This window comes from Camelus bactrianus, chromosome 3, assembly GCF_048773025.1.
Source record: "Camelus bactrianus isolate YW-2024 breed Bactrian camel chromosome 3, ASM4877302v1, whole genome shotgun sequence".
Classification (NCBI taxonomy): Eukaryota; Metazoa; Chordata; class Mammalia; order Artiodactyla; family Camelidae; genus Camelus; species Camelus bactrianus.
The window spans coordinates 158,274,933-158,289,240 of NC_133541.1; the positions used below are offsets into that span (position 1 = coordinate 158,274,933).

The 14,308-nt window shown below is 37.5% G+C and overlaps 1 protein-coding gene across 50 annotated transcripts in view; it reads left to right on the forward strand.

Moving 5' to 3' along the window:
• The window catches only part of LOC141577207 (trafficking protein particle complex subunit 9-like), a 180,826-nt gene that overhangs the window by 96,159 nt on the left and 70,359 nt on the right, over positions 1 to 14,308 (forward strand). For 43 of the 50 annotated variants that reach the window (XR_012506017.1, XR_012505982.1, XR_012506001.1 and 40 more), the window contains 2 exons: positions 1,542 to 1,868; positions 4,337 to 4,560. The gene's annotated coding sequence lies outside the window, so the exon portion shown is untranslated. Of the gene's footprint in view, positions 1 to 1,541; positions 1,869 to 4,336; positions 4,561 to 13,335; positions 13,424 to 14,308 lie in introns of all 50 variants that reach the window. The other 7 variants (XR_012505979.1, XR_012505994.1, XR_012506004.1 and 4 more) reach the window with 4 other exon arrangements.

Genomic DNA, 14,308 nt, shown 5'->3' on the forward strand with positions numbered 1-14,308 from the left:
GAGGTATTTTATTTAAAATTTTATATATAAAATAACTTAATTCGTAGGACCGTTCTAGGAGATGGGTGCGGTTTTTGTCCCCAGTTTATGGATAGGAGACTGAGATGCAGAAAATTTCACTGACGTATCAGTGTCACAGCTACCCAGTGCTGTGGGAGTTCAGACCCTCATGTTTGTCCCCAACATCTGTGCTTTTCACCAACATGCTCCACTCTTTCCTGGAATCGTTAATGAAAAACTGTTTCCGTTTTTGATTTCTTGTTAGTTTATTTTCTCTTTGGGGACCTCATCTCCTCATTTTCCTTTCGGATATCAGTGTAGATTTATTTTAGGTCTCATGCAGGCAGAAGTATTGCTATCAGTTAACTTCTTTATTACTCACTCTCCGGTGATGATTGTTGCTATTTGACCTAATCAAGTCATGCTTAACTCTTTCCTGCTCATGACACTGAAAAGAGTCATGACTTACAGCATGCTCAAAGAAGAAAGTACTTGATTGATTTCATCTTGCTACCCAATCAAACCAATCAAATAAAAACCCGGTGTTGACACAGATTATATGCCCTCCAGAATAGTGTCACTGACTTCCTTGTGTTTCATTTGTTTGGTCACAGTGTCTGGATAGCGCCTTGCTGTCCAGCAGTTTTGTGAGGATACGGTGCTTGTGAATCATTGTAAGGACAGAATTTTGACAACAGACTATGTTGTTCATTTCACAAGGGCAAAGATAATATAGAAATACTGCTCAGATCTATTTTAAAATTAAGCTTGGAATTTTGAGAAGAATTCAAGAAACCATACAAAGATCTTTTTCACTAATTTTAGATCTATCTTAGACACATTATGGTTACATAGCAGAGTAACTTATCAAGTAGATTTGACAAGAGGTGTGTATTATTGATTTTTTGTTTTAGTTGAAATATTCTATCTGAGATAAAGTAATCAGTGCCTATAAATGCACAAATATGTTTGTATTTCTATGTAATATGGGAGCAGAATTCATATGTTTCTATATAATATATATGACTGTGTGTTTTAATCTGTCTGTCAGTGTTTTTATAGTTTTTCAGCAATGTTGTAACTTCAGAATTGTTCTAAGAAAATCACCCCAGATTCTAGTGCAGTTTGTACTGTGTATCCTGTCTTATGCATGGGATTCTACTGTCCCCTCAGGGAGAAATTTCCTCTCCTATTGAGTTAGTAGCAGATTTAAAGGAACTGTGATTTCTAGGCATTTGCTCTCCATGTGTTTGCAGTTGGCTGTCAATCACGATATTCCCTTTCTTGAGTTTTCATTGTTCAATTAGAATTTTTGAAAATAAGTGTTGATATGTTGTATTTGTCTCCCTTGAAACTTGATGTGTTTGTGCTCTTCAGTTTTCAATTTCTTAAAAATGTAAATACACACTTGTTTTTAAGTAGTCCTTTTTCACTAGATATTTGTTTATCTCTTTATATTTAAAATAATTTTTTTCCCAATGAATGAATCGTTGTGCATGATTTAAAAGATACCTTACTTTTTATTTTTCTTATTCTAACAGGTATATTCGTTGTAGAGAATTTAGAAAATAAGGATAAACACAGTAATAAGTTAAAATGGCCTCTAATCTCACCTGGAGATACAGTTGTAAGGTTTGAAATTGAGAATTACAAGTCCTCTAACGTTGTTCTTCTTTTTCAAGTACGTTTTGGTTACTGAGACCCTCGAATTCCCATATGAATTGTAGCTGCAGCTAGTCAGTTACTGCAGAGGACCCCACTGGGATTGTGATCGAGACCACGTTGAATATATGGATCGCTCTGTGGAGCACTGACATTCCAAGAGCACTGTCATCTGATCCAGGAATGTGCGTGGTGTGTCTGTCCAGGTATTTAGGTCTTCTTTAATTTTATTTCATCCATGTGTAGAGTTTACATAGTATTATTTTACTTTATATTTTCCCTTTATACTGAGTAAAAATGTGCAAGTTACCAGAATGAGAACTGTATTATAGCCCCGCCCCTTTCTGCTACCATGGACCCTGCGGTCTTTCTTTTCCCTCTGTAAAATCTTGCACAAAATAAGACCTAAGTAACTCTTTCTTGAATGAATGATTTTATGATTGCTGAATGATGCTTGAGAATCCTTGTGATGATATCTTTTTCCCAGACTTTCCCCTTTTCTTAATTATGCCCTTTCCCTTCCTTTCCTCCAGCCTGGGTTTCAGCCTGCCTGTGGCATTGATTTTCCCTATCTGTGGACTCTTCCTTTCACTAGTTCACGATAATGTTACATATGGGCTGTGGAAACTTGCTAGATGTCACGAAAGAGCCAATCCATTGCATGCTAGTATTTTTAGTTTGTGGTATTCTTTTATCGATTGAAATTAAATCAGGCTGACCCCCTGAGCTCTTTTCACCTTCCTATACATGATACTGCTCTGGTTGCTGCATGTGCCCTTCCCCCAGACTTGGTTTTGGAGTTGAGTAAGTCACCATCACTGGAGACCTCTCTTTAAAAGATGAAGAGGACATTTGATCCTTCTCCCTGGTTGGGGACTTGGATGAGATGAGGTAACAGATAAAGAATGGAGCCCCAGCTCATTCTGACCACTGCTCTTTCCGTTCCTTTCTCCAGGGGAAAAGAGTACAATTCAAAAATGTAATGATTGTGAGCTAAAGAGATAGGCAAGACAACCGATCATTTATAAAATGTCCTTTCATGCCAGAAACAAATGTATTATACACAAAATAAGCACACAAAGCACGGTAGAAACGTGATAACAAACGTGGGTCCGAGTTTGAGTCCTGCTCTGGAATGACCAGTCCTGTGAAATGGAGAAGTGGTAGGCCGGCTTAGCGTCTCTCGGACTAGTTTTCTGTCCTGCAGAGACGGGGCTCGCTAGGCGTCCCCCCCATAGAGGTGCTGGGGGGTGTAAGTGACACACGTGGGCAGCCCTAGCACAGCTTCTCGTTCCTCGTAAGTGCAGGAGAGCATAGCTTTTGCGGTTACGGCTTTATGACCGCCCCGTGAAGACTCTCAGTGCTTCTAAGGGATGCCTTGTGGTTTGGAGATGGGATTCTCATTTCTGTAAATACCCAAGGATTGTGTTATTGGGCCCTGCTGATTTGAATCTATTCTTTAGAAAGTACATATTGTAGATATATTTTTCAAGCATGCATGCTTTTTTCTTTTATTATTTATAGTTCTACCCTCTCATCTCTTGGTGTGACTTTTCATGGAATCCAGGAAACAGCCCTAAGCCACCTGCCTCTTCACACGTCTCCGTGGCGGTTTTCTTCCCTGACTAGAAGAGGGTTCTGCATAGGGAATTTTCTTTGTTCCCCTTTTCTTGGAGTCTCTCTGTCTGTCTGCCCACCTCTCACCTGTCCAACTGTCCATTTCTCTACCCACTCATTCTTCTGACTTGTTCCAAAAAGCATTTCAGGCAGCTTACAGAAGAACAGATACCAAATAAGCAGGTTAGAAAATGGGGCCAAGTTCAAACTGTGAGGCTAGGAGGTGGGCCTGTGTTAGGGTTGCAGGCGTGAGACACACGCGTCTGCCCTGTGACTTATATGATCGACAGCAAGAGTGTGCCTGAGGCTCCCAGCAGACACAGGGAAACAGGGTTTATGGGAGATGCTCACTGGCTGTGAAATAAATAAGTGGCTTAGGATAAGCCCAGCCTTTCCAGCTACTAAGGCTTAGGAGAATATTTTGAGTGTCTTCCAAAATCAGGGTATTGAATCTTTTATTTTTTCAGAGTTCTATGTATAGTTTGTTACATTCTATACCTGGAAATTTCTCCAAAACTGCTTCCCACGTGAGTCCCATGGCTCGGAAATGGGGTGGTTCTTCTCATTGACGGGTGTTGATCAGAAACATAAAATGACAGCCTCAAAGGAGCCTGGGATTTGTCAGTTATGTTTTGTCAGTGCTGTAGATTTCAGAAAACACTTTCACCGTTTCTCTCCATCTGAGGCGGCAGCGTGTTCTCTTACCAGCATCAGGAGCTCAGGGCTACGGGATGGTGGGGGCTGACTGCACTGCCGTGAAGACAGCTAAAGTTGTTACTGCAGGCGTGGTGCTTTCACGTAGTGCATTTCATGTTCTTTAATAGGTTTTAACAGGTAGTTAATTAACTGAGTTAATTAACATTTAATAAATATGATGCTTTGTTGAAAAGACAGTTATAGTCAGAATATAAGTTGTGAACACTTTGAAAACGGTTTCATTACTGAAATTTTAGTAGGGAAGATTTAGTTTATCTTATTTATGCCTCTCTTTAAAAGTAACAGAGAAACAAGACAGAAAAAGCAGAGGATGATTTCTGTTCTTCCTCTCGGCTTGCAGGTGCCCTCACCTCCAGTGACATCCATCCAGACACCAGCACTGACAGTGGCCGTGCTCAGAACTGCCTCAGCCCTGAAGACACAACTGGCAAATAGAAGGCGGCCACGCCCTGTTACAGCAGGTGCTCTCACTTTGTGGGTCCTTATGTAACTGCGTGGTTTTAATCAGGATCGCCCGTTCTACATTGTGTGGCGCTGCTGCCGTGTCTCCTAGTTATTGTTTCTGTAAGTACTCGTGTATTTTTTTCAATGTGTGGTACTAGACATCTAAAAATGCTTTTTTTAGAAGAAAAATAATGTGTATTTAATATAAAAGTCTGAAAAAAGGGGCAAAAGGGTCTATCCTGATCCCACTACTCAGAGTTAATAATTAACACTTTAACATCTATTTTCTGTTCTTTTCATCATTGTGTATCTCCTCTGTCATAAAAACCAGCGAGCACTCTGTGCCTTTTTCTGTGTGGAGACCTCCATTTTCCATTCTGCTTATTTCACGTTTTTCTACAATATTCTATCCCCCCTTGCATGATTTTTAATGACCAGTATAGCATTCTGTCTTGTGGAGGCATCTTCCATTTTAGTTCGGACTTAAATAAACTTTGAAATTCCAAGTATACTTAACTGAAGTACTGAAAAGAGAACTGTGGTGGTACCAAAAAGCCCCTACATCCATTCCCCTTTTTTCCTGAGAGTAAAAACTGCTGAAAATGTGGTGTATATATGTCATGACCTTTATGCCTGTGTCATATATATATACACATTCATACATACACGTATATCAGAAATCTATCTATATGTGTGTGTATATATGCTTTATTGAAAAATAAGGCCATACTATATGTTTTCTGCAGCTCAGTTTATTCACTCAGGGGTATATCATAGACTTCCTCCCACTCCAGACTCACCCGGTCCTTTCAGATAGAGTAGAGGGGTCTCCTGATATGTAGGTTTGGTCTCTTGTGCAAGGACACCTTCGGTGGGAGAGTACTGTGGACAAGGCCTTGGACCACGCCGAAACGCTGGCCCCTTAGTGCCTACAGCTCGCCTTGATTTATGGCATCATTGTCTTGATGGTGGATACTTAAGTTTTCTCCATTTTCCACTGTCAGAAATGGTGTTTGACTGGCATCCTTCTTTTACAAACATTCCTGTGACCTTGAATGAGTATTCCTTTAGTTAAGGTTTCTGGAAATTCAGTCCCTTGATGTGACAACTACATACATCACAGGCTGCTTTCAAGTGACTCTAGAAATTCCTTCTCCTGTGGGGAATGAAAAGATGTAGAATAACTTATGTAACCAATTCTCTATCGCTGGATATGATTTCACTTCAGCTTTTCTTCCCACCATTGTAAAAAGTGCTGTGTAAATGCTCTGATGAGTACATGTTTTTGAACTGATTTTTTTTTCTAAGTGAAACGATTCCTAAAAGTGGAGTTCAGTGTGTGTGTACACACGTTTTTCAGAGTTTGCATATCCATTGATATGTCGTCCTCCAAAAAGTTCGCTAACAGTTTGTTCTCTCAAAGATGGACACTAGCTAGAATATCTTTTAAAAACATTTGCCAATATGATGAGTAAAAGTGCTTTTTCTTTGTTTTAGTTTGCACTTGATGACCAGAGAGGTATTGAGCATTTTTCACTCATTAGCCATCTGACTTTTAAAAAGTGAATGATCCCTTTTGTCCTTTGCACACATTTAAGTGAGGGAGCTTCTTGTTGCTTTGTGACAGCTCTTTGTATGTTATGAACATTAACCCCTTGTCTTCATCAACATGTATCACAGAGCTTTTACTTGTCATATCTTGCCTTTCATTTTGTTCAGTAGGTTTATTTTTGTTGTGGCCCAAAATAATCTTAAGATAGTAAATGTCTTCTCCTTGGGTTTTATCCTTGATTTTATTCTTAGAAATACTTTCTTATAATGGTATATATCTCTTCTGTAGGTTTTTCTAATCTCTAAGATGGAGATGATAATAGTACTTGTTATAGAGAGGAGAAGTTGAATTAATATGAGCAAAGAGTTATATTTGCTGTTATTAGTACTTTCTAATATTTACATCACTATCTGTAATTTTTCTTGTTGTCATTATGACTGGAATAGAATTTGTTTTTTCCAGGTGATTCTCTGATTGTCCCAAGACAATTATTGAATTCATACTTGGCTCTTTGATTTGAAATCCCACCTGTAAAAATTACTTATGTATACTAGAGTCTCTTTTTGAGCTCATGGATTATTTCTGTCAATTTTACTTTCTTATTCCAGTGCTATATCTAACATATTGTAAAAATTTATTTAATATCTGACAATGCGATTTTTTTTGATTCTTTTTTCCATCCCTAATTTTCTTGGCTAGTATTATGACTTTATTATTCCTGAAGAATTCTAAAATACTTTTTTCAAGTTAAAAAAAAAAACAGATAAGAGTTGTCATGGGATTTTTTAGTAAGTTTTGAATTATATTTCGGAGAACGTACATCTTTACAAAACTACTTTCCTCCATACAATATGTTGATGTCTCTACATTCACACCTCTTACTTTACCACTCAGTAAAGTCCTGTACTTTCTCCATGTAAAACATGGGCATTGTTTTAGAGTTTATTCCAGATTATTGTTGATGTTTTTGTTAATTTTGTAAGTGAAAATTTTTTGCTATTATATATTTTAACTGTTCAAACTGACACGTAGGAAGGCAGATTCGGTTTGTAAATACTCACTTTGTAATTTGTCATTTAAAATTGTAAGTATTAAGTACTTGTTACAGAATCCTTTCTTTTGTGTTTTTAAAAATTTGTTTCCAAGATTCTCAAAATGGTCATAGCTAAGTAGTATAGGTGGGGAGACAGATGGAGAGAGGTAGTGTGGCTCATGTACAAACTTTGAGCAGTTTCATGGCTGCCTTTAGGCTGGAGAAGCCCCAGAAGAACCCAGGTTAGACAGGGGGTGGCTTCGTATGCACTTGAAAGCCAGCTTTCCTGCCTGTATGGTGAAGCCTGGTGGGCGTGGCAGGTAGGTGATCAAGATCCGATGAAGCTCATTGGCTGCACAGAGCGCTGTGTCTGTGAGAACTGGAGACCTCTGCCATGGGAGATGCTTGGTGCCAGGAACAATGCAGCGGAGCTGGGGAGCCTGTGTGTTAAGGATTTTCCAGTCTTGGGAGTGGGAAGATGAGACTCTGCATTCAGATCTGAGTTTGAATTCATCCTCTCTTGTTTACTGGTCCTCTGACTTTTGTCAAGTTATCTACCCTCTTTGAACTCCTGTTTTCTTGTCTCTCAAAACAGGAGAATTACAACCTGCTGCTAGCATTTGTTCAGGGTAAATTATCTTTGTCTACAAGATGTCACGTATAGTCACAAGCTCAGTGAGAAATAGGCTGTCGCTTCTTCTGCAACTCAGTGCTCGACAAGACATCGGGAGAAAGACAGTTCCTAATTTGTATGTTATGCCAGTAGGAACAAAATTAATGTTTTGCCTTTCCCTAGCAGTATACTTACTCCTTTGCTTCATTACCTCTCCTCCTTTCCTTTCCCTTCCTCCACCAAAAGAACCTGAGACTCTCTCAGAACACTAGATTCAAATTACTTTAAAAGTTGGCTCATTCCCTAGAAATGACAGTGACATAAAAAAATCTGTTCACATCCCAGACTTGACTGTATTTGATTTACACACACACACACACATCTGGCTACCTCTCAATTCCTGAGGGAGAAGGACCACTTTTTCTGAGTTTTCATTCACTGAGCGTGAGAGCAAAGTCTCTTAAGCAGACTTTCTCCTGGCTTCATGCATGGTTTTTTATTGGATTTCTCTGTGGCCATAGAATTATTCTCCTACTAGAAGAGAGGAAGTGGAGACATAGAGATTCTGCTTAGATATTGGTGTCATCATATTTGAGTTGGAAAGGACTTAAGACAGCATAGAATCGTAACTGTTTATGGGTGAGAATCCATGATGGTGTAACTTGGACAAGAACCTGGGTCTCCTGACATTGTGTCCACATGGATGAAGAGGCAAATGGGTGTGGGATGGCAGGTATCCTTCTTGCTTGAGTTCCAGGGTCTTGCTAGTTTTCATTGCTCAGCTGCCTTTAGTTTATGTACATGTGGCCTCTCATGGGAATGTCACTCTATCCTGATAGATTGAGTTTCTTATCAGCAAAAAGCTCTGGACCCACTCACATTGCCCAGAGTTTTTCTGCTGACCTGCTGACACTTTATGTAAATGAGACCTAAGAAAACTGCTGGATATAAAACCCTTAATTTTATCATTTGCCCTCGAATTCCATAGGAAAGGGGTGCTGTCTCAGGCTGTCTAAGGCTTGATCTGAACAAAGATAGGGTGATAGTTTGTGCTGCTGGACCATCACAAGTGGAATGGGATTTCCACCTTAGTTTTTAGAATCAGGCAGACGAGTTCAAATCTTGCCTTTACCAGTTAATAGCTTCGTGAAGTTGAGGAAGAAAGTTTACTTTTTTGTGTCTAATTTTCTTTATCTGTAAATAAGTTCAGTATTTATTTTAGGGTTTTTGTTTTAGAATTGAATGAGCTAATTGCCTAACTTATACCTAAAATACTGATTGCGTGGTTCTATGCTGGTGCCTTGGTAGTTGATTACTAAGGGAGTTGGCAATGAGAATGGGGGTGGGGGACCCCTGGATCATAGAGATTATATTCCAGGATATGCTTGTAAAAGACTGGATGTGCAGTGGGTTTTTATTAAATGTATATTCTTTTCCTAATCCCCATTGATTGTATATATATATTTATACTAATATGTGAACTTTTTTTGTTGCAATTTAAATCTCTTTGTAGTATTTAAAATATGTAGCTATAACAAAAATACGTGAAATAAAATGATTTGATTTTTATTTTCCTTTCAATAATGAAAACAAAAGAAAATAGAAAAGAAAAAGTTTTGTAGGACTAGAAATAATTTTATTTCCATGGAATCAAGCCTTTATATTAAGTTTTTTGGTTTTGTTGTTAAATGGCATGTAAAATTAATAGGTTGTGACTTCAGTGTTGATAGCTAGGTGAGTTTCTTGTTATTGTTGTCTTTGATGAATTATTTTCACTAGATCATAAATGATGTGCATGCTACATATTGGAAATGAGGAAGAAGTGGAGACATACTAACTCTAATGTATTTTGTTACCGAGTCCAAACTCATTCTACTTGCCGCATGACAGGCCAATAAACTGGGAGATGAGGTGTTGGGGCAAGGAATAGTGACTTTATCTGAAAAGCTGGCAGACCCAGAAGATGTCAGACTGATTTCCTGGAGAACCCTCTTCCCCAAGTCAGAATTCATGCTCCTTTTATACTGCAAAGGGGAGGGGGTGTGGTTGGTTGTTGCAAACTTCTTGCTGTACGAATTGTTTGTCCTTGGTGTCCTTTGTCCTTGCAGCTGTCCATGTGGGTGAAATCATGGTGCCCCTGTAAAACCTTCAACAAAAATAAGGTTATTCTTTATTTTGCAACTTGAAACTCTCTACATAAGTGCAGAAGAGCTAACATCCTTAAAGAACAGAGCCCAGAGAATAGGCTCTCCTGTATATTTCAGTAATTATTGAATCTCCATTTTCTCTTCACTCTCACTTTGTCTATTTGTTGTTATGGTTTTTAAGCTGTGTTTAAAAAAATTGTTTAATTTCTCTTTTAGCAGGAGGCTGAAATTAAATAAATATGTAAACAAACATCACACTTTAATGCTTTTATACATTCTAAGCTGTTTAGTATTTACTTAAAAACCAAATTGCCTACTAAAGAGATAACATTTTTAAATTATTTTTTAATTTTTTATAAAGGTATAGCTAATTTACAATATGATATAAGTTTCTGGTGTACAATAGATGCACAATTTTTAATGTTATGCTCCATTTATAGTTATTGTAAAACATTGGCTATATTCCCTGTGTTGTAAGTTACATCCCTGTAGCGTGTTTATGTTACATGGAGCAGTTTGTATAAGAAAGTTGGTTATCGCAGAGTCTGGGGCATGGCTGTGTCTGACCCAGGGTCACCGTCACCCTGCCTGTCAGAGCCCAGGCTCTCACAACTCTCTGCAGGGGAGCGAGTGGAGGCAGCCTTCATCAGCGCTGGCACCACCCTCTGAGTGGCAGTGAAAGCAGTGACTGTCTGTGGACGTGCAAAGTGTTGTTCCAGGAGCTTTAATTGCACTTCTGCATTTAATAATTAAAGCCCTCCTTTAAAGAATCCTTTTATATTTTTAATGAATAATACATTTTATTTTGATATTGATAGATTTCAAACCTCCGGAAAATTTACAGGAGTAGTACAGTAAACGCTTAGATACAGTTCATCTAAAAGGGCACTATTTGTCCTTTTGTGTCTGGCTTATTTTAGCATAAAGTTTCAAGGTTCATCCATATTGTAGCCTGAATCAGTACTTTATTCTTTTGGTTTGATAATATCCTTTTTCTTTTTTTTCCTTATTGGTCTATTTAAAAATATTTTCATTGAAGTCTAGTCAGTTTATAATGTTGTGTCAGTTTCTTGGGTACAGCACAACAATTCAGTTATATAGGAACATACCTGTATTCATTTTCATATTCTTTTTAAACATAAGTTACTATAAGATATTAAATATATTTTCCTGTGCTATACAGTATAAACTTGCTGTTTATTCTATACATAGTCAGTATCTGCAAATCTTGAAATCCCAAATTATTCCTTCCCACACCTTCTCCCCTCTGGTAACCATAGTTTGGTTTCTATGTCTCTGTGTCTGTTTCTGTTCTGTATATAACTTTATCTTTTTGTTTCTTTCTTTTTTGTTTTTTGGTTTTTGGTTTTTTTTGATTCCACATATGAGCGATCTCATATGATATTTTTCTTTCTCTTTCTGGCTTACTTTTCTTAGAATGACATTCTCCAGGTCCATTCATGTTGCTGCAAATGGCATTATTTTATTATATTTTTATGGCTGAATAGTAGTCTATTTTACAATTATACTAAAACCTCTTTATCCATTCATCTGTCAGTGGATATTTAGATGTTTCCATGTCTTGCGATTGTAAATAGTGCTGCTGTGAACATTGGGGTGTAGGTGTCTTTTTGAATTAGGGTTCCTTCTGGATATGTGCCTAGGAGTGGAATTGCTGGGTCATATGGGAGGTCAATTTTTTGTCTTTTGAAGAACCTCTATACTGTTTTCCACAATTGCTCCACCAAACTGCATTCCCACCACAGTGTAGGAGGGTTCCCTATTCTCCACAGCCTCTCCAGCATTTATTGTTTGTGAACTTCTGAATGGTGGCTATTCTGACTGGTGAGAGGTGAGACTTGATTGCAGTTTTGATTTGAATTTCTCTGATAATGATATTGAGCACTTTTTCATGTGCCTATTGGCCAATTGTATGTCTTCATTGGAGAAATGTTTCTTTAGGTCTTCTGCCCATTTTTGGATTGAATTGTTTGTTTTTCTTTCTTATTACGTGTAAATCTGTTTACATATTCTGCGAATTAAGCCCTTGTCCGTCTCATTTATTGCAAATATATTCCCCCATTCCATAGGTTTTCTTTTTGTTTTGCTTACTGTTTCCTTTGCTGTGAAAAAGCTTGTAAGATTAATTATTTCCCACTTGTATATTTTTGCTTCTATTTCTATTGCTTGAGTAGACTGCTCTAGGAGAACATTGCTGAGATGTATGCCAGATGTTTTGCCTATGTTTTCTTCTAGGGGTTTTATACTATCTTGTCGACATGTTTAAGTCTTTAAGCCATTTTGAATTTATTTTTGTGTATGCAGTGAGGGAGTAGTCTAACTTCATTGATTTACATGCAGCTGTCCAGTTTTCCCTACACCATTTGCTGAAGAGGCTGTCTTTACTCCATTGTATGTTCTAACATCCTTTGTCAAAGATTCAATGACCAAAAGTTTGTGGGACTATTCTTGGTAATTTTGTTTATCCGTTCATTGATGGATGGATATTGTTTGTAACTTTGGCTACTCTGAATGATACTGCCATGAATATTGATGTGCAAGATTTTATGAGAATATTTTTTCATTCTGTTGGCTGTACAGTTGGTCCGCCATATCTGTAGTTTCCACTTCATGGATCCAGATGGCTGTAAAGGGACTCGAACATCCTTGGATTATGTTATCCAGGGTGGGGGGTTCCTGATCCAACCCCCCGAGGATACTGAGGGATAAATCTATATGTAGGAGTGGAATTGCTGAACCATATAACGCTAACCTTTTGAGGAAACACCATAATTCTCCAAAGAAGATACACCATTGTCCCTTTCCACTGGCTGCATATGAGGTTTCTCTGCCTCCTGAACGACACTTATTATTGTCCATGTTTTGATTATAACCATCCTAGTGGGTGTAAAAAGCGATCTCATTTTCATTTTGATTTAGCTAGTGATGATGAGCATCTTTTCATATGCTTATTGGCCATTTGTATATCTATTTAAATCCTTGGCAAATTTAAAAATTGGGTCTATTTTCTTGTATTGTTCAGTTGTGAGCATTTGTTATATATCCTGGATACAACTCTCTTATTAGATACATGCTTTGCAAATTTTTTCTCCTATTCTGCAGATTGTCCTTTCACTTTAGATTTTTAAACATTAAAAAAAGTTTCTTTATAGGGGAGGTAATTAGATGTATTGATTTATTTTTTTTTTTTTTTGCTAAGCACGCACTCTATCACTTGATATACCCCCTCCAATGTCATTTCACTTTCTTGATGATGTCCTTTGTAAGAAAATGTTTTAATTTAGATGAAGTCCAGTTTATCTGCTTTTTTCTTCTATCACTTGTGCTCTTGGTATTGTATCTAGGAAACCAAAGCCTATCCTAGGACCACAAAGATTTATACTGTGTCTTCTTTTAAATAGTTTATACATTTAATTTTTACGTTTCTGTCTGTGATCCATTTTGAATTAAATTTATTTGTTATATAAAATATGGGGGTCCAGATTCCAGATTCATTCTTTTCCCTGCAGATACCTTCTTTTCCCTGCAGATACCCAGGTGTCACTGCACCATTTGTTGAATAGACTCTACTTTCAATGAAGTGTTGTTGGCACCCTTGTGGAAAACTGAATGTAAATGTAAGTTTTTTCCCCCTGGGTTTTTATAGTGTCTCATAGATTTATTAATCCAAACTTATGACAGTACCATACTGACTTGAGTACTATAGCTTTTTAGTACCCTTTAAAGTGAGTCCTCCATCTTTGCTCTACTTTTTCAAGATTGTTTTGTCTGTCCTGGGCCCCTTGCACTTCCATATGAATTTTGGGATCAGTTTTTTAATTTTTGCAAAGAAGTCAGCTGGAATTTTGATAGGGATTCCACAGAATTTGTAGATCACTTTGGGGAGTCTTAACATTTTTAACAAAATTGTCTACCATTCCATGAACATGAGATGACTTCCATATATGTAGATCTTGTAAATTTTATTTCGGTGATACTTGAAAATATTCAATGTACAAATCTTGTAAATTTTTGTTAAATGTATCTCTCAATTAATTTTTAATGCTGTTGTAAATGGAAAGGCTGAGCTTCTTAAGGGTGGGACTATATATCAATTTGTTTATTTCTAGGATTCCCACACAGCAAATACTCTAGGTTTATATTTGCTACATAAATCTATCCACAACTCTTCTGACCCCCATGTTATAAGAAACCAAGACTCACGTTAATCTACCTGAACACCTATCTGGAAGTGAGAAATGAGACCCTTGGTTGAGGCTTTGTGCAGTTGATACTGAGAGCTTATTCAGGATGGCTTCATCTTAATTTCTTTTAAACAAACCTTTTGGTGTATTTAGTCAGATACATTAAGAACATGGCCTTTTGATGTGCAGAGGAGCTAAGACTATAATTTTCAAATAATTTCGAGTGAGAGTGTTGTTCTTTAAACCTAATTTGCATCAATCTTTGAAGATTTATGTTTCAGGAGCTTTGACTAAAGAACACCTGTCTTTATTCAATAA